Here is an 18,866-nt window from a genome sequence, read left to right on the forward strand (position 1 = left end):
CGGCATGCAAAAGGCTGCCACTCTTTGCTCTGGGATAAGTACCTAAGGCATTTACTTAAAAATACCCAAGTCTAGAGAAATAATTTTTTTGTCTTTAGAGCACCATTTCCTTTCCCGAGGTATTGCACCCCAGGCTTGGGATCTGGGTCCGCAGGCTACAGGGAAGAGTTCGGTACGGGAAGCTCATCCTCCCACCCTCTGATTGGCCGGCTCGCACTCCACTCACGTGCTCGCGTCTCTGATTGGCCTCCATGGCACCCCCGCCTCGGCCCGCGACTACTTTGTGTGCCTGGGCTGCGCGCTCAGGTCCCCCGGCTCAGCTCGCCGTCTGGGCTTGACTGGTCTAGCTCTTCGGCCCACTGCTCTGCATCGCGGGCGCCAGGAATTTCCCGAGTCCGAGCGGGTAGGAAGCATCCTAGGGAAAAACCCTCTCCCCCACCCCCGCCCCATGTTCTCTTTCCCGTACTGAATAAACTTCCGCTTCGGAGGGGCTGTTGCAGCCGTGGGTCGGGGGAGAGGCCAGGCACCGAACTCGGGCCCTCGTGGCGGGGGGGGGGGGTGGATCTTTCTGTCGGGGCGAATGTGGAAGACCAGCTCTCACAAGATAAAACAGGGCTTCGCTAGTCGCATGTGGCTGCGATGCCATTCTATGATCGTGCTGCAAGCTGCAGCGGAGCGGCCAGACCTGGGCTGCAGGGGCTGAGCAGCAGCGATCACTCCTGAAAAGTAGCAAGGAGCCTGTTCCACATCTCCAATACCAGTGCTCCTTAGGGCCGCGGGCAGAACTGGCACGGGCCGGTCCGTTTCCCGGCGGTAGAGAATACGGCATTCCCCGGAGGTGGCGCTCCCGGGAGTGGAGAGCCCGGCTGCACTCGCGCCCCCTTTAGCCTCCGGCCTTCAGGCGGTAGAGGGCGGCCTACGCTCGTGTCGGAGCCGGCGCCCGCGCGCACAGCTGCTGCCCTGCTGGAAGTCTCCGGGTCCCGCTGTAGCCCGCAACTCAGCCGGGCGGTGGATGCTGCGGCTACGTTATCAACGGGCGCGGCGAGAAGGGGGCAGAGAGAAGCCCTGGCACATGCCGGGGTCCCCGTAGGTGGCAGCGGCCAGCGCATGCGCGCCTTCTCCTAGAAGCCTGGAACGCTGAGGGGCGCGCGCCCCCATTCGCGCGCGCACGCTTGCTGTAGCCGAGGCTTCCCCGCCTGCGCTCGTTGTCAGAGCCGCTCCGGCGCGTGCGCGTGTTATCTCCGGCCGACCGGAGTAGCCGGCTTCCCTACGCTCCAGGCCCCCGCCCACCGCCGCCCCCTCCCAGCCCCCGGCCGACCCGTCCCCTTCCTTTCCTTGCGGAATGGGGCCGGCGTTGCTCGGGGTCGCGCACCCGGGACCCGGCTCGCGCTCGGTCTCGCGCTGTCAGCGACTGCTTGGCTCGCGCCGCCTCGCGCTCTCCCTCAGTCAGTGGCGCCGAAGGCTCCGTTAAGCAGCGGCGGCGGCGGCGGTTCCTGTTTCCGTTTCTTCCTCTCCCTTCAGTCGGGAATAGCATCCTCCACCCAGCCACCCCTCCCACTACCCCAACGCGGGGCAGCTGCGGCTGAGGGCTGTAGCGGCGGCGGCGGCGGCGACTGGGGAACGGCGGAGACCGCCTCTGCTCCCGCCTCGGGTAAGGGGGCGTTTGGGAGCCGGGCCCCGCACGTCTCGGGGTCTGGGGCTGGGCAAGCGCGGGATCTCAGGAGGCTCCGGGGAGGTGCCTGACGGCCGTCGCTGCTCTTTTTCCCCAGGCAACCCCCGGGCCTGTTGCTGCCACTGCTGCTGCTTATCCAGCGGCTCCGGGGAAAGTGGGGAGGGAGACCCCGGGACCCTCTGGTGGGTCCCTTTGCGCTGCCCGGGGGGCGCGGGCAGGGGGCTAGGGGCGCCTGCCGCCCCGGCCGGGACGTGGAGCGGCGCGGCGGCTGCCCTCGGCGTCAAGCATCCTTGGTTAGGGAAGGGGCCGAAGCCGAGGAGAGGAGAAGGGATGGGGGCGGGGGTGGGAGGTGTCCCCTCTTCTCTCCTCTACACCTGCCTACCCTTTCGCCAGCAACTCGCTCCATGTTGTCACAGACAGTGGGGAAGAGCATGCCTGTGCGTTAGGGGCTTTCGTGAGGGGTTCTTCGGCTGGAAATCGGGGAGTGGACCCGTGCAAAGATCCGCTTCAGGCGAGGGGCCAGTGCCAGGGCACTGCACGGTGTGAGTGCCGCTGCACCCCCGTTTGATGTGGAAATGATGAGTTTGCGGCTTTAGAGTATCTAAACTTATTTGGGAAGGTTAAATGAGTCCCTGTTAGTTAAAGGTTTGTCCTGCAAGAGTGAGTGGGCTGTCGTGTGCAGCACCTGTTTTTCTCTCACAGCGGGGTTTGCAATCCTCAGCCACACAGAACGTCGGAGACGCAGTGTATTTCTTAAGTTAAATGGCAGTGTCATGGTTAACATTTATCCCTGGTGAGCTTTAGCGTTTTGCTGTATATTAGACTTTTGATTGAGGCCTTGGATAGAGGCAGGGAGAGGTGTTGTTTCTTCTTGCCATGTTTGAATTAATTTACAGTTGACTTAAGCCAACTAAAGAAAGTGGACCTGGGAAAGCCAGAATCTCCTAAAGAAACCCCAAACCTCAAGGGAACGCAGACCAAATTTCTACAAAAGTTTTCTATCAGTTTACAATTAAACTCATCACAAGTAACTGATTGAACTTTGGCTTGGCTCTCTTTAGAAACTGCAGGCAAGGTTTAATTATAGTTTCTTTTCCCCCTGTTATTCTTGGGGTTAAGTGCATATTTATTTTCTTGATTAAATTTTGTCTTTATGCATACTTCTTTTAAAGGGTGCATCATATAAGAAACATTTTAGGAGAGAAATTTGCAGCACTATAGAGTTTTACTGAAGTATAAGCTGTATTCTCTCTTCTTCAAAATAACTTAAAATTAACCTAAAATCCTATGCCGTATAATAAGGCTGCATACATTGCTAACCTTGTGAAATATACCATAAAATGTATATAGAGAGTCTTAATTACTTGATTTATAACTACTACAATAGTAGGGATAGGGTGGGAATTCAAACATTTGAAATTGTGATTTTACAGCTTAGTATGTAAAAATGCAGGGACTTAGAAATGAATAGGATTTAAGGAACATAGAAGGATGGTTTGGAGGCATGAATTTTCCTTTTCCTGCTTTATAAACTGAGAATTCTTGAATTGCTGAACAGCTGGAATGAAAGTTGCATAGATTGCAGAAACATGCAAAATGTGTCTTTGATCAAGTACTGAGTTAACATGAAGAGTATGTTGTGGTTTATTAGGCTAGTGATTCAAAATAATTTCCATAAAATATAGCATTATATAGATTGTATTTTAGGATGTTCTTAAATTGAAAGTCACTTGAAGTTGTTTTCCTACAAGTCAGTTTTATTTGAGACATATGGAATTGAAAAAACAGTTCCTCTGATTACATTCTACAGTGTTTGGTTACGAATTTTAACTAGTTATTTTAAGGAATTGGAGTGTCTTTAAAAGTGGTGAATTTTGAAATTGCTAGTGGCTTGGAAAAACTTGTGTTTCTTACTTGTTTATTTTTTTAAGTGCAGTTATATTAGTAGGTTGGTCTGGAGGGGGAGCTAGTGCCAAAGCAAAGCATGGCTTAATATATGTTTGAACTTTTAAAACACCCCAAACTGGATTTTTATGACCAGAAGAAACATAAACTTAATTTTTAGTTAAAAGAATAAGGGAATTTTTATATGGATGTATATCTGTAGATAGTTATTTGTGGAGCATATATATATATATATTATATTACAAATTAGTTAAAAATTTCTTTCATGATCTGAAATAATGGGAAGTAAATGTGTAACGTTTATTGAATTTCTCATCTAAAATCTCTGAAAATATGCCCCCAAGCTTAAGGGTGTATGATAGTAGTTTCTTAACCTTCTTGTGCATTGCATCAGAAAGGAAGGAGTATATGTTGACCCTTTGTGCATGTTGCATCTTCTTAAATTTTTTCTTTATAATATCTACAGTCCTAAAATTTCAAAAGAGCTTCAAGTAGAGTCTTATAAGAGCCAAGACATCAAGTGTGTAGTAAGCTAGGTATTTATCAAAAGTAGAGATATTTTTAATAAAGAAATGGGTCCTTCAGACATCTGGAGAGCAGGATCCCAAGGTCACTTCTTAACCTCTCTCTCCTGCAGTATAATGCAGTGAGTCCAGAGGATCTGTGAAGTTGAACTTGTGCCTTTGAATATGAAGCAGTTATTTTTTGATCTATGGCACTTTATTTAGGTTTTTGAACTGTAATCAGTTTGATTTTGATTTTACTTCTCACAGTTCACATATTCTTCAAATTCAAGGGTAGAATTGATAGTGTGTATATTAAAATCAATGGAATATTTCGTTTTCTGAGGGTAGTGGTTTGGTTGGTTGTTCGCCATTGCTCTTCATTGTGTAAATAGAATTTCAGTGCTGCTAAAATAAAAAATAGATTCTTTGAAAAAAATTAAAATATCTGTAAGATACGGAATAGTGAGGTGTTTACTATATTTAAGGGGTTAATGCTGTAAATTAATCAGTTTTATAAGACATTCTAGAATATTTTTATATATCTTTTTTCATTTCTTTAATGATTATTTTTGATTTACTATAAAGTACATTTTAGTAAATCTCTTGGTTTAATTAAATGGTGAACACACCCATTTCATATTATAGCACATTTATAAAAGCAAAAGAAAAGTGTTTTCATTTCATAATCATAAGAGTAAATATAAAAATAAACATGTAAATAAGTTTCTTTACTTAAAAATAAAACAAAACTAAGATTCTAAACAACTCTGAAACCAGAAGTATTGCTTTTATAGTAATTTTCTACTCTGCTTCAGTACTGGTCCTATTGGTGCTTTTCAGATGAAACATCAACTTCCAGTCTTCTGCAGTCAACAGTAGTATAGTAGGTGTAGGATTTAGAGGACTGCTACAAGACTTCCCTTTGTTCTCCTCTTGATGATTCTCTGGCTTATATTTCTGTACCAAATAGTATATGGTTTTGCAGTTTGAATTGTTATTAAATTGTAGTTTGTTATAATGAGAAAAACATGTTTAAAAGTAAGAGATGTTTACAACTGATTTTTTTAAAAAAACCCTTTTAAAATTCCGAACAGAAGAATGTTATAGGGGGATGTGTATGCATTTAAGATATATATATATGTATATATATACATAGGTATATATATGTGTATATATATATATATAGGTATATATATGTGTATATATATATATAGGTATATATATATATATAAACAGATTAGTCTCAAGTCTCAACCTTCCTTTCTCTCTACATTCTACTCTTCTGCCTACATCTCCCCTTCTCCAGCCACCCTCCATCATCCCACAGTTTTCTCCTTGGAATAATTAGGAATCAAACCAATAAAATGAATCATATCATTCACTTGGCATAGCTTTTTCTTCTTTGATTAAATGGCTTTATATCAATCTGTACAATATTCTAAACATATAGCTTAGACTATACAATACTGTAGATTTTCTTTTTAATGGAAGAAGAGCACATAAGGGCCCAAGGGGTTTATGCCATGTATTTCAATCTAAGAGTTATTCATACTCTTTACAGAAAGTAGAGCTATAGGGTTAATTTCATTTACGTTTTTAAAAAAATAGACTTTTATTTGCTAAAACCCAATACCACACTCATTTACTACATTTAAAAAATATCTTTTGTGATAGTTTTTTTGTGAGAAAATGACATGCGAAGGGGAAATGTGTTTTGAATTTTAAGTTTTTTAAAAAATTGACAAATTATATCAATATAAGGCTAGTACAGATGTAGTTCAAACTTGCCTTTGCCGTCGTTCTCTTTTGCACTGGTCTGTAGTATAACCTCTTCATTAAAGCACTGGAATAAAACTTTGGAGATCACTACTGAAATGCTCCCTATATTTGTTATATCTTAGAACTTGGATTTTTTTTTTAATTAAACTGATTCAGGGATAAACTGAGTAAACGTGACTTAACATTTATGTTAAGAAGATCAGACTTAGCATTTCTACTTGTCACAGCCTCTGTGACTGGTTAGTGTAAATAAAGTTCACATTACAAAATAAATAATAAAGTGTTGATACTAATCTTAGATGTAAATGGGAAATTAAGCTCATGTTTATTTTACAGTCTGAGTTATGAGAAGCATTACATGATATGAACTTTAAATGCTGTAACTTTCTGATTATAAATGAACAAAAGTAAAGTGAAAATGGGAGATTGTTCTATTTGATTTACCTCAAATATACAACTAAAATGAACCTGTTTTGTGTCTGTAAATATTCATTTAAGACTGTTAATGAACCATGAATGAGTTTTAAATTTATAGTAATTTATGGCTGGTTATTTACATTATATCCCTTAGATGAGATAAATGCCATTTAATATGCCATTAATACCTAGAGCCAGAGTAAATTTGCCTGTAGTAAAAAAAAATGATATTTACAAACCATCAAACTGTAAAAGCATACCAATGTTATTAAATAACTTAACATTCCATAATCTAGTTTCTAAAATCACTTGTATAATTTTTAAAATATAATTTGTTGTAATATCTTGATAAAGTAGTAAAGGTGGAAAAATATAGTTTGTAGCTTTGGGACAGTCAGTGAAGGGAGGGGGGTTGAGAGAGGGGGTGTACTGGTTGATGAGCCTGCCTTATTTGGAGCTGAGGGAGATTTCTTCTTCAGTTTTTTCCTCTCCGTCCACTTCCTTCTTCTCCCTGTTTGTTGTCTTTCCTCTCCCAACAGTGGTGGAAAATGTGGGAGTTTACCATCTTTGTAGGGTTTTTTTTCCTTAGAGTTCATAGAACGTTTCCCAGTACAACATTAGCTTTTATGTTACAATTAAGTTTATTATAATGATTTCATTTTCTTTTGCAGCAGTAGGCAAGAGACTTGAAGAAATTCAGTTGATGTGGGGTTCAATATTATTTATTAAAAATGATTTTGTAACTCCGTATAAAAAGGGGTATGGGAGATGTTGGTTCATTGTTAAGGGTCCTGTATCAGTCACATTATTGTTCTACTTACTGTTTCGTATATGGTAATCCCTTCTTCCAGGTTCTTGGAATGCAGTCTCATGCCTCCTCTGTTATTTCTGTCTTCATCTATGGAGTCTTCATCTATGGAGTTTCTGAATACAAGGAATTGTTTTTAGAATATCTCTTCACCTTCTTCGTGTCCCTCATTGCAAAAACATAATGAAAAAAAAAAAAAAAAAAAGTCACAAACAATAAAAACCTGTGTCCACTGAAGAGAACCAGCTCTGAAACTAAAATGAACAGCAGTGTTCTCCATTCATGGCAGTAGTTTTAGCAGATTTAAGCCAGTTATTGTGGAAAGTTCACAAGGAGAAAGTGTATGTTTGATAATTAGGACTCTAATCATTAGAGATCTGACTGATTCGATTTCTTTAACACATGGAATTGTACTTATACCTGAAAGAGATGTATTCAGTAGAGATTGTTATTTTTTGTGTGTCTTGAGTTTTGTGAATAACTATTTAATTCAGTCAGTTACCAAATGGCAAAAGATTGTAATTTTGAGAAAATCTGTTCTTTAAAATTACAGCTTAAGCCAGGCAAAATATTTTGTTTTCTTTTTATAAGTTTCAGATATTTCTTTCTTATTTATTTATTTATTGTATATGTGTGTGTGTATATATATATTTTTTGTTTTTTTATTGGAGTAAAATTGCTTTAAAAGGTTGTGTTAGTTTCTGTTGTACAATGAAGTGAATCAGCTATTTGTATACCTATATCCCCTCCCTCTTGGACCTCCTTCCCATCCCCCCCATCCCACCCACCTAGGTCGTCACAGCACTGAGCTGAGCTCCCTGTGCTATACAAGCAGGTTCCCACTAGCTATCTGTTTTACACATGGTAGTGTATTTATGTCAAACCTAATTTCCCAATTCGTCCCACCCTCCCCTTGCCCACCCTGTGTCCACATGTCCGTTCTCTACTGCTCTATTCCTGCCCTACAAATAGGTTCATCTGTACCATTTTTCAAGATTCCACGTATATGTGTTAATATACGATATTTGTTTTTCTCTTTCTGGCTTACTTCACTATGTATGACAGACTCTAAGTCCAACCACATCTCTAAAATGACCCAATTTTGTTTCTTTTTATGGCTGAGTAATATTCCATTGTATATATATGTACCACATCTTCTTTATCCATTCATCTATCATTGGACATTTAGGCTGTCTCCATGTTCCGGCTATTGTAAATAGTGCTGCAGTGAACACTGGGGTGCATGTGTCCTTTTGAATTATGGTTTTCTCAGGGTATATACCAAATATTGGGATTGCTGGGTCATATGGTCTATTTTTAGTTTTTTAAGGAACCTCCATACTGTTCTCCATAGTGGCTGTATCAATTTACAGTCCCACCAACAATGCAAAAGGGTTCCCTTTTCTCCACACCCTCTCCAGCATTTATTGTTTGTAGATTTTTTGATGATGGCCATTCTACCTGGTGTGAGGTGATACCTCATTGTAGTTTTGATTTACATTTCTCTAATAATTAGTGAAGTTGAGCTTCTTTTCATATGCATCTTGGCCATCTGTATGTCTTCTTTGGAGAAATGTCTATTTAGGTCTTCTGCCCATTTTTTAATTGGGTTTTTTGTTTTTTTGATATTGAGCTGCATGAGCTATTTGTATATTTTGGAGATAAATTCTTTGTCTGTTGCTTTGTTTGCAAACATTTTCTCCCATTCTGAGGGTTGTCTTTTTGTCTTGTTTATGATTTCCTTTGCTGTGCAAAAGCTTTTAAGTTTCATTAGGTCCCATTTGTTTATTTTTGTTTTTACTTCCATTACTGTACGAGGTGGGTCAAAAAAGATCTTGCAGTGATTTATGTCAAAGAGTGTTTTTCCTCTGAGAGATTTATAGTGTCCGGTCTTACATTTAGGTCTTTAATCCATTTTGAGTTTATTTTTGTGTATGGTGTTAGGGAGTGTTCTAATTTCATTCTTTTACATGTAGCTGTCTAGTTTTCCCAGCACCACTTATTGAAGTGGCTGTCTTTTCTCCACTGTATGTTCTTGCCTCCTTTGTCATAAATTAGGTAACCATATGTGCTTGGATTTATCTCTGGGCTTTCTATCCTGTACCATTGATCTATATTTCTGTTTTTGTGCCAGCACCATACTGTGTTGATTACTGTAGCTTTGTAGTATAGTTTGAAGTCGGAGACCCTGATTCCTCCAGCTCCATTTTTCTTTCTCAAGAATGCTTTGGCTATTCAGGGTCTTTTGTGTTTCCATACAAATTGTAACATTTTTTGTTCTAAATCTGTACAAACTGCCATTGGTAATTTGATGGGGATTGCATTGAACCTGTAGATTGCTTTGGGTAGTATAGTCTTTTTCACAATACTGATTCTTCCAGTCCAAGAACATGGTATATTTCTCCATCGGTTTATGTCATCTTTGATTTCTTTCATCAGTGTTTTATAGTTTTCTGAGTACAAGTCTTTTGCCTCCTTAGGTAGGTTTATTCCTAGGTATTTTATTCTTTTTTTGTGATGGTAAATGGGATTGTTTCCTTAATTTCTTCTTCTGATTTTTCATTGTTAGTGTATAGGAATGCCAGAGATTTCTGTGCATTAATTTTGTATCCTGCAACCTTACCAAATTCATTGATTAATTCTGGTAGTTTTCTGGTGGCATCTTTAGGATTTTCTATGTGTAGTATCATATCATCTGCAAACAGTGACAGTTTTACTTCTTCTTTTCCAATTTTGTTCCTTTTATTTCTTTTTCTTCTCTGATTGCTGTGGCTAGGATTTCCAAAACTATGTTGACTAATAGTGGCGAGAGTGGACATCCTTGTCTTGTTTCTGATCTTAGAGGAAGTGCTTTCAGTTTTTCACCATTGAGTATGATGTTTCCTGTGGGTTTGTCATATATGGCCTTTATTATATTGAGGTAAGTTCCCTCTATGCCCATTTTCTGGAGAGTTTTTATCATAAATGGGTGTTGAATTTTGTCAAAAGCTTTTTGTGAGTCTATTGAGATGATCATATGGTTTTTATTCCTTAATTTGTTAATATGGTGTTTCACATTGATTGATTTGTGTATATTGATGAATCCTTGCGTTCCTGGGATAAATCCCACTTGATCATGGTGTATGATCCTTTTAATATGTTGTCGGATTCTGTTTGCTAGTATTTTGTTCAGGATTTTTGCATCTACGTTCATGAGTGATATTTGTCTATAATTTTCTTTTTTTGTGATATCTTTTTCTGGTTTTGGTATCATGGTGATGATGGCTTCATAGAAAGAATTTTGGAGAGTTCCTCCCTCTGCACTTTTTTGGAAGAGTTTGAGAAGGATAGGTGTTAGCTCGTCTCTAAATGTTTGATAGAATTTGCCTGTGAAGCCATTTGGTCCTGGACTTTTGTTTGTTGGAAGATTTTTAATTACAGTTTCAATTTCATTACTTTTGATAGGTCTGTTTATATTTTCTAATTCTTCCTGGTTCAGTCTTGGAAAATTGTACCTTTCCAAGAATTTGTCCGTTTCTTTGTGGTTGTCCATTTTATTGGCGCATAGTTGTTTGTAGTAGTCTCTTATAATCCTTTGTACTTCTGCGGTGTCACTTGTGATTTCTCCTTTTTCATGTCTGTTTTTATTGATTTGCGTCCTCTCCCTTTTTTTCTTGATGAGTCTGGCTAAATGTTTATGAGTTTTGTGTATCTTCTCAAAGAACCAACTTTTAGTTTTATTGATCTTTGCTATTGTTTTCTTCGTTTCTATTTCATTTATTTCTGCTCTGATCTTTATGATTTCTTTCCTTCTACTGACTTGGGTTTTCTTTGTTCTTCTTTCTCTAGTTGCTTTAGGTGTAAGGTTAGATTGTTTATTTGAGATTTTTCTTGTTTCTTGAGGTGAGATTGAATTGCCATAAACTTCCCTCTTAGAACTGCTTTTGCTGTGTCCCACAGGTTTTGGGTCATTGTGTTTTCATTGTCGTTGTTTGTATGCATTGTTTTATTTCTTCTGTGATTTCTTCAGTGATCTCTTGGCTATTTAGTAGTGCACTATTTAGCCTCCGTGTATTTGTTTTTTACAGTTTTTTTTCCTGTAATTGATTTCCAGTCTCATAGCGTTGTGTTCAGAAAAGATGCTTGATACGATTTCAATTTTCTTAAATTTTCTGAGGCTTGATTTGTGACCCAAGATGTGATCTATCCTGGAGAATGTTCTGTGTGCACTTGAGAAGAAAGTGTATTCTGTGACTTTTGGGTGGAATGTTCTATAAATATTAAATCTGTTTGGTCTATTGTGTCATTTAAAGCTTGTGTTTCCTTATTTATTTTCTGTTTGGATGATCTGTCCATTGGTATAAGTGGGGTATTAAAGTCCCCTACTATTATTGTGTTACTGTTGATTTCCCCTTTTATGGTTGTTAGCATTTGCCTTATGTATCGAGGTACTCCTGTGTTGGGTGCATAAATATTTATAATTGTTACATCTTCTTGGATTGATTCCTCGATCATTTTGCAGTGTCCTTCCTTATCTCTTGTAACAGTCTTTATTTTAAAGTCTATTTTATCTGATACGAGTAAAAGAAAGCTACTCCAGCTTTCTTTTGATTTCCATTTGCATGGAATATCTTTCTCCATCCCTTCACTTTCATTCTGTATGTGTCCCTAGGTCTGAAGTGGGTCTCTTGTAGATAGCATATATATGGGTCTTGTTTTTGTATCCATTCAGCCAGTCTGTGTCTTTTGGTTGGAGCATTTAATCCATTTACATTCAAGGTTATTATTGATATGTATATTCCTATTACCATTTTTAAAATTGTTTTGGGTTTGTTTTTGTGGGTCTTTTTCTTCTCTTGTGTTTCCTGCCTAAAGAAGTTCCTTTAGCATTTGCTGAAAGCTGGTTTGGTGCTGAATTCTCTTAACTTTTGCTTGTCTGTAAAGCTTTTGATTTCTCTGTTGAATCTGAATGAGATCCTTGCTGGGTAGAGTAATCTTGCTTGTGGGTTTTCTCTTTCATCCCTTTAAGTATATCCTCCCACTCCCTTCTGGCCTGCAGAGTTTTTGCTGAAAAATCAGCTGATCACCCTATGGGGATTCCTTTCTATGTTATTTTTTGCTTTTCCCTTGCTGCTTTTAATATTTTTTCTTTGAACTTAATTTTTCTTAGTTTGATTAATATGTGTCTTGGTGTGTTTCTCCTAGGGTTTATCCTGTGTGGGACTCTCTGCGTTTCCTGGACTTGGGTGACTGTTTCCTTTCCCATGTTAGGGGAAGTTTTCCACTATAATCTCTTCAAATATTTTCTCAGATCCTTTCTTTTTCTCTTTTTCTGGGACCCGTATAATTCGAATGTTGGTGCGTTTAGTGTTGTCTCAGAGGTCTCTGAGATTGTCTTCAATTCTTTTCATTCTTTTTTCTTTATTCTGCTCCTCAGCAGTTATTTCCACCATTCTGTCTTCCAGCTCACTTACTCGTTTTCTGCCTCAGTTATTCTGTTATTGATTCCTTCTCGTGTATTTTTCATTTCCGTTATTGTGTTGTTCATCTCTGTTTGTTTGTTCTTTAGTTCTTCTAGATCTTTGTTAAACATTTCTTGTATTTTCTCAATCTGTGCCTCCATTCTATTTCCGAGATTCTGGATCATCTTTACTATCATTACTCTGAATTCTTTTTCAGGTAGATTGCCTATTTCCTCTTCACTTATTTGGTCTTGTAGGTTTTTACCTTGCTCCGTTATTTTGCTGTCTCATTTTTTAAAAAAATTTTTTGGTGGGTGGGGTTGTGTTCCTGTTTTACTGGTTGTTTGGCCTGAGGCTTCCAGCACTGGAGTTCCTAGGCTGTTGGGTGGAGCTGGGTCTTGGTGCTGAGGTGAGGACCTCTGGGAGACCTCACTCCGATGACTATTCCCTAGGGTCTGAGGTTCTCTGTTAGTCCAGTGGTTCGGTCTCGGAGCTCCCATCGGAGGAGCTCCAGCCTGACCCCTGGCTCATGAACCAAGATCCCGCAAGCCGCGTGGGGTGGCAAAAAAAAAAAAAAAAAGAAGAAAGGATTGAAAAAAAAGGAGCAGAACAATAACAAAGAGTAAAAAATAAAATAAGGTTAGAAAAGTAACAGATATGTTAGAAAGAATGAAAAAGTAAAAATATAGATGAACCAATAACTGGAAGGTAAAACAGAGCCATAATAGTAAAAAAGAGGAGAAAAAAAAAAAAGCCAGAAAAGGCCTTGACTGTGGGTGGTGGGGCTTAGGCAGGGGTGAGGTTTAGGCAGTGGGTGGGGTCTATGCTTAGGACCCACAGGGCCCAAAAAGGCTCTGGGGGTTGTGGGGGATGGGGCTAAGGCTCAAGGCAGCAGGAGGGACCCAGGAGTGCCTTTGGCCTTGGAGGGCAGAGGACCAGGTCCAGGACCCCAGCAGCTCACTGGGCCCAAGTGGGTGGGGAAATGCTAGGTGTGTTCCCCCCTGATCCTCCAATCTGGAGGGCACCCCCCGTTGGCCTCTCTTCTTCTTCCCCCCCTCCCTTCCTCCTATGCTCCTAAGACCCATGTGGCCGGAGGGGTCCTGAGAGGCAGGGGACCAGACCCAGAAGCCCAACAGGCTTCCTGGGGCTGAGCGGCTGGGGGGAATGCCTGCAGCACTTCCCCTGATCCCCCGGCCCTCGAGGGTCCCCCTGTCCGCCTCTCCTACTCTTCCCCCTTCCTCCCTCCCACCCATGCCCCTAGAACCCACGAGGCCAGAGGGGGCCCCAGAGTATGGAGGGGGCAAGGCCCCAGAGCCCAGCAGGCTTCTTGGGGCCCGAGTGGGCAGGGGAAATGCCGTCCACACCTCCCCTGATCCTCTGATCCCGGAGGTCCCCTCCCTAATCCGCCTCTCCTCTTCTTCCCCTGCCTCCCTCCTACACCCCTAGGACCAACGTGGCCCAGAGGGGGGCCTTGGAGGGCGGAGGACCCGGCCTGGGAGCCCCGCAGGCTTCCTGGGGCTGACTGGAAGGGGGAAATGATAGGCACGCTCACCCTGATCCTCCAAGCCCCTGAGGGTCCTTCTAGGTGTTAGAACCCCTCCTCCCTCCCAGCCACCCCTCAGGGGCACCGGTCCTGTCCGGCCCACACTTTTCCTCCCCCCTCGGTCCCCCCATGTCCTACCCGGTCGCTTGGGGGTTTGTCCCATCTCCTTGGGTGTTGAGGTCCCCCACCAGCATCTGGCAGGTGCCCTAGTTGTGGGGAGATGCAAACTCTGAGTCCTCCTCCGCTGCCATCTTGACTGTAACCCCCTTTCTTTCTCTTTTAGAAAGTTTAGTGAAACTCTAGGGTTTAGGAGGGTGGTAGTTGAAGCTTTCAGGCCAAAAGGTCTTTCCTTAGCATTGGTAAAATGACCCTCAGCCATGAGAAATGTAGGTTTACTGAGTAATCCTGACTGCTTCCTCTGACGTGATTACAGACATCTGGGCCTTCACTAATTAAAACTGTTTATTTTTAAGGTCCAAACAGTAGAAGTATCAGCTTGATACTTATAGGTGTAAAGCATTCATAGAATGAGTGATGTAATGTTATTTTTAACTTGTAAGTAAATGAAGACTATGCTCGTTGTGCTGAGTAGGCTGAAGAGATGTATACCTAATAAGGATGTACAAATAATAAACTAAAGAAACTTGCTAATATGCAATTAGGAATGGTTCCTCTTAATGAAAGGACTCTTATTAGTGCTTATAATGGCACAAATTATAATGGTGAAAATGAAATCACCAAAGAATTCTGTTCTGGAGCAGTTTGTCAGATAACAGATAAAAGAGCACATCCTCTATTCTATAACTGTCTACAGAGGTTCACTTAGAGCCATTCAGAATCCTACCTAAAAGGAAATAGTGATCAATAACTAAAGTATTTTCACAAGAATTGTGCACATTTCTTCTGTGTATATTTGCATAGTACTTGTCACTTTCTCTTTCTATGGCAAATGTAAGGTTAGAAAGTATGGTACCTAACTTTTGGAAATTCTGAAGGGAAAGGATCTGAAGTTTGGAAAAAAGGCTGTTTTCCTCGTGTTTTACTGATGCTATTTGACATAAAATTTTTTGAGAACTCCACAGATGTAAAGCTAAAATCTGACTTATTTCATAGTAATTTTTTGGATAGCTTTATTGAAGTATAATTTATATACCATAAAATTCACAAGTTTTTATAAATTTATACAGCTGTACTACAGTTATCACAATCCAATTTTAGAACACTTTCACCTTACAGAAAGCTCCCTTTTGCCCGTTTGCCCAACCCGTGTTCCTACCCCCAGCTCCAGGCAACCCCTCGTCTGTATTTTGTCTCTATAGTTTTGCCGTTTCTAGAAATTTGACATTAATGGAATCATACAATATGTAATTTTTTGTGTCTGGCTCTTTTCACTTAGTATAGCCCTGTTTAGTAATTTGAAAGAATGGATAAAGTAGAAAAGCTTTGAACTTGGAATCAGGAGACTTGGATACTGGTGTTGGTTCTGCCACTCAGATGTGTAAACTTGGGTAGGCCATTTGTCCTCTTTGGGCCTCTGCTTCTTTCTCCATAAAATGAATTATTTTGATTTTCTTCTATTCCAGTTTTCACACCTGGGTAGACATTCACTGACCTTTCCCTAGAATGTACCTTAACTCTTCCCCTTAAGTGTAAACACTTTATGTCAACATATGTTTTTTCTGAATCAAAAACAAGGCTTATGGTCAAAGAGGTGACTCAGCAATGGCAAATTTGAGATTGCCTTGAAAAATCAAGATGGCTGATTAAACTTTTTCTTGGGCATTTCTTAGTTCATGTGTACAACTTTTAGAATAGGGATAGTCTTAATTGCTGAGTTAATAATTGAGACTTTTGAAGAGAATAAAGGCAAAGTTGAATAATTGTCAGAGGTAGAGCTTTAAAAGTGATCGAAGCTTCTTATGAACATAGGAAAAAATTATGCTTTTTAGTTATTTCTTTTGTTTTGGAAGTAGAAGGTGGGGTGGAGCAATTTTAGTTAAGTTTGAGCCAAGTCGGGCTCAAGGCAGCCCAGTGGGATTAGACTGTTTTTCAAAGAAGAACTGAAGGAAGTGTATGGCTACTGTTGGGAAGACTGTCCTAGGGCTCATCTGGAGGCAAAGCTGACATAATATTCAGGTGACAAATTAGGAAAAAAATATGTATACAGGGAATTAAAAAATATGGTTGTCGGGCTTCCCTGGTGGCGTAGTGGTTGAGAATCTGCCTGCCAATGCAGGGGACACAGGTTCGAGCCCCGGTCCGGGAAGATCCCATATGCCGCAGAGCAACTAGGCCCGTGAGCCACAATTACTGAGCCTGCGCGTCTGGAGCCTGTGCTCCGCAACAAGAGAGGCCACGATAATGAGAGGCCCGCGCACCGCGATGAAGAGTTGCCCCCACTTGCCGCAACTAGAGAAAGCCCTTGCACAGAAACGAAAACCCAACACACCCATAAATAATAAATAAATAAATTTAAAGAAAAAAAAAAGTAGAGGAATTTAAATTAAAAAAAATATGGTTGTCGCATAGCACAGGGAGATCAGCTCTGTGCTTTGTGACCACCTAGAGGGGTGGGATAGGGAGGGTGGGAGGGAGGGAGATGCAAGAGGGACGAGATATGGGAACATATGTATATGTATAACTGATTCACTTTGTTATAAAGCAGAAACTAACACACCATTGTAAAGCAATTATACTCCAATAAAGATGTTAAAAATAATAATAAAAAATAAAAAATAAAATACAGGATATCCATTACATACAAATACTTCCATACAAGATACAGCAAGTGTGAATGTAAGCACTTGGGAAATATCTGAAAAAAAAAAAAAAAAAAGGTTGTGCATGTGTTTATGTATGTGTAGCAGGTATAGACAACTGACTGAGTAGGCTGGTATCAGGTATATTCCAAGGGGGTAATGTGCATTTTCAGTATAGTATAGTAAAAGATAGGGCATTGAATAACAACTAGCTAAATTTAAAAATAAGAGTACTGTGACTACTTTCAAATATTCAATAATTTTGACTCTTAGAAACTATCAGAGCTTTTTGTATCATCTATAATAGTAGGAAGTATGGCTATAAAATGATTGAACTTTTACTTTTACCCAACATACTAGAACATATGAGTGGTAACCCACAGAGCAGGCACTGTGGAGGAGGGGAATGTAGCTATAAATATATTTTACTGATGGTGTCATCATAAGCAGCATAAGAAAATTTGTTTCATGCTTTATAGTCACACTTTTTGCTCAGAATGGTATTTTTAATAAATACCATAAGTCATCTAATTATCACCAAAAATATCCCCAAAGCAAACCTATATTAAATGAATGAAGATTTGTCACTTTTGACAGTATTATGAAGATTGTGTTAAGACTTATAAGGAGTTCCAAAAGTTGAATCCCAAAGCTTTTTATGCAATGGCAGCATTCTAGGAATAAGTATAAAACTTTCTAAGGTGACTGTTTTTATGGCAACAATATTCTTTTGAATATATGCTATACCGTATATATATATATTTTTTTAATAAAGTCTCTTTATTCTCTTTTTTTAAAAAAATTAATTAATTAATTAATTTATGGTTGTGTTGGGTCTTCGTTTCTGTGCGAGGGCTTCCTCTAGTTGTGGCAAGTGGGGTCCACTCTTCATCGCGGTGCGCGGGCCTCTCACTATCGCGGCCTCTCTTGTTGGGGAGCACAGGCTCCAGACGTGCAGGCTCAGCAATTGTGGCTCACGGGCCTAGTCGCTCCACGGCATGTGGGATCTTCCCAGACCAGGGCTCGAACCCGTATCCCCTGCATTGGCAGGCAGATTCTCAACCACTGCGCCACCAGGGAAGCCCTATACCGTATATTTTTAAATGTCCCACTGTAGTTGTACTATATATAAAATACCTAAATATGAATTATGTAATTGGAAAAATTTCAGTGTAAAGGAAAGAGACACTTCTTTCTGTAACTTCTGAAGCTCCAAAATATTAAAGATGATCATCATTTGTATCTTCCCAGGGAATTTTAATTTTTAATAATAATAATAAGTGAGCAACTGTCAGAAGGTATAGCCATTTCTAGGTTTAGAATTCTTGTTCTTTTTTTTTTTTTTTTTTTTTAATTTATGGCTGTGTTGGGTCTTCGTTTCTGTGCGAGAGCTTTCTCTAGTTGCGGCAAGCGGGGGCCACTCTTCATCGCGGTGCGCAGGCCTCTCACTATCGCGGCCCCTCCTGTTGCGGAGCACAGGCTCCAGACGCGCAGGCTCAGTAATTGTGGCTCACGGGCCTAGTTGCTCCGCGGCATGTGGGATCTTCCCAGACCAGGGCTCGAACCCGTGTCCCCTGCATTGGCAGGCGGATTCTCACCCACTGCGCCACCAGGGAAGCCCCAGAATTCTCGTTCTTTATGTAGTTCTCTCAAATACTTGTTCTTAAGAAAATAGATACTAGGGATTTCTTGAGTAATGAAATACTAATTTGATATTTAAGCAAAGTATCAGAACAAGAGTAGAACCGCATTAAAGCAGTAAAAATGATTAATTTAAAAGTTTTAGAAAACTTTTAAAGGGTGCTCCAAAATACTTACTTATATTTGTTAGCAATTCTTTTCTGCTTGACTTCCTACAGGGGCTATTTCAGCCCTTTTCTACCTCTTTCCTAGCCCCCAACAGCATACTGCTCTCAGACTTCGCAGGTTATTTCACTTACTTTTTTTTTTTTTTGAAAAGTGTAAGAAGGTTAAGACCATCAAACAGAGGCTTCCTCAGCTTTGCTTTTTTTTAATCTGTAAATTGTGTAATTTCC

The 18,866-nt window shown here is 40.5% G+C and overlaps 1 protein-coding gene across 5 annotated transcripts in view; it reads left to right on the forward strand.

Annotated features, from left to right (window-relative positions):
• Window positions 1-277: 277 nt before the first annotated feature.
• The window catches only part of FUT8 (fucosyltransferase 8), a 316,618-nt gene continuing 298,029 nt past the window's right edge, over window positions 278-18,866 (forward strand). Inside the window, exon 1 of one of the 5 annotated variants that reach the window (XM_036844116.1) lies at window positions 278-403. The gene's annotated coding sequence lies outside the window, so the exon portion shown is untranslated. Of the gene's footprint in view, window positions 404-1,212; window positions 1,652-18,866 lie in introns of those variants that run through there. The other 4 variants (XM_036844119.1, XM_036844115.1, XM_036844118.1 and 1 more) reach the window with 4 other exon arrangements.

This window comes from Balaenoptera musculus, chromosome 2, assembly GCF_009873245.2.
Source record: "Balaenoptera musculus isolate JJ_BM4_2016_0621 chromosome 2, mBalMus1.pri.v3, whole genome shotgun sequence".
Taxonomy (NCBI): domain Eukaryota; kingdom Metazoa; phylum Chordata; class Mammalia; order Artiodactyla; family Balaenopteridae; genus Balaenoptera; species Balaenoptera musculus.